This window comes from Aquarana catesbeiana, linkage group LG07 (assembly GCF_042186555.1).
Source record: "Aquarana catesbeiana isolate 2022-GZ linkage group LG07, ASM4218655v1, whole genome shotgun sequence".
Classification (NCBI taxonomy): domain Eukaryota; kingdom Metazoa; phylum Chordata; class Amphibia; order Anura; family Ranidae; genus Aquarana; species Aquarana catesbeiana.
The window spans coordinates 342,466,984-342,469,084 of record NC_133330.1 but is presented as its reverse complement, the minus strand read 5'-3'; positions in this window follow the sequence as shown (position 1 = coordinate 342,469,084).

The following is a 2,101-nucleotide window of genomic DNA, read 5'->3' as shown; positions in this document are numbered from 1 at the left end:
CTGGTGACCCCTCTAGTGATATAAAGATCTATATAGAGGAATTGGGGTCTTCTTCCTCCCGCTGGTGATCCCTCTAGTGATATAAAGATCTATATAGAGGAATCAGGACCTCCTTCCTCCCGCCGGTGATTCCTCTAGTGATATAAAGATCTATATAGAGGAATCAGGACCTCCTTCCTCCTGGTGACCCCTCTAGTGATATAAAGATCTATTTAGAGGAATCGGGACCTCCTTCCTCCTGCCGGTGATCCCTCTAGTGATATAAAGATCTATATAGAGGAATCAGGACCTCCTTCCTCCTGCTGGAGATCCCTCTAGTGATATAAAGATCTATATAGAGGAATCAGGACCTCCGTCCTCCTGCCGGTGATCCCTCTAGTGATATAAAGATCTATATAGAGGAATCAGGACCTCCTTCCTCCTGCTGGTGACACCTCTAGTGATATAAAGATCTATATAGAGGAATCGGGACCTCCTTCCTCCTGCCGGTGATCCCTCTAGTGATATAAAGATCTATATAGAGGAATCAGGACCTCCTTCCTCCTGCTGGAGATCCCTCTAGTGATATAAAGATCTATATAGAGGAATCAGGACCTCCTTCCTCCTGCTGGTGACCCCTCTAGTGATATAAAGATCTATATAGAGGAATCAGGACCTCCGTCCTCCTGCTGGTGATCGCTCTAGTGATATAAAGATCTATATAGAGGAATCGGGACCTCCTTCCTCCTGCTGGTGACCCCTCTAGTGATATAAAGATCTATATAGAGGAATCAGGACCTCCTTCCTCCTGCTGGTGACCCCTCTAGTGATATCAAGATTTATATAGAGGAATCGGGACCTCCTTCCTCCTGCCGGTGACCCCTCTAGTGATATAAAGATCTACATAGAGGAATCAGGACCTCCTTCCTCCTGCCGGTGATCCCTCTAGTGATATAAAGATCTACATAGAGGAATCGGGACCTCCTTCCTCCCGCCGGTGATCCCTAGTGATATAAAGATCTACATAGAGGAATCAGGACCTCCTTCCTCCTGCTGGAGATCCCTCTAGTGATATAAAGATCTATATAGAGGAATCAGGACCTCCTTCCTCCTGCTGGTGACCCCTCTAGTGATATCAAGATTTATATAGAGGAATCAGGACCTTCTTCCTCCCGCTGGTGATCCCTCTAGTGATATAAAGATCTATAAAGAAGAATCAGGACCTCCTTCCTCCCGCTGGTGATCCCTCTAGTGATATAAAGATCTATATAGAAGAATCAGGACCTCCTTCCTCTGCTAGTGACCCCTCTAGTGATATAAAGATCTATATAGAGGAATCAGGACCTCCTTCATCCCACTGGTGACCCCTCTAGTGATATAAAGATCTATATAGAGGAATCAGGACCTCCTTCCTCCTGCCGGTGATCCCTCTAGTGATATAAAGATCTATATAGAGGAATCAGGACCTCCTTCATCCCACTGGTGACCCCTCTATCAGTGGATTATTTTCCAGAGGTGTAATATTTTAACTTGTGTTTCCTTTTAGCTTTGTCCAATTTTCCAGCAATGGTAAATCGTGTTACAAGCACCTCAAGGAATATCAGCCCTGTTGCTATAACTTACCCAATAAATCTTACCTTACCCATCAAGTTGTATCTTCTTTACCAAATCTTACTGTACCCATTGAGCCGAACCTCCATTTACACCTCTGACAAATCACAGAACAGGACGGGGTGCTGAGACTTGTTGTACATCTGGGGGAATGCTGAATACACAGATCTGTCAATAGTCCTGCAATAATAATTGGAATTTCTCTAGATCATCTCATAGATGGATATGGAGGATGAGATATCTGTGCTATGAGCTCAAAGCAGTCTGTAAGCAGAAAACAATACTGGATACAATGTATAGAGGGGCAGTAATACTGGATGCAATGTATTGGGAGGGGTGGTAATATTGGATAAAATGTATTGGGGGGTGGTAATATTGGATACAATGTATTGGGGGGTGGTAATATTGGATACAATGTATTGGGGGTGGTAATATTGGGGGGAGAGGGGCGGTAATATTGGATACAATGTATCGGGAGAGGAGGGGGTGTCTCTCTCCTCGTCGTCTCTCG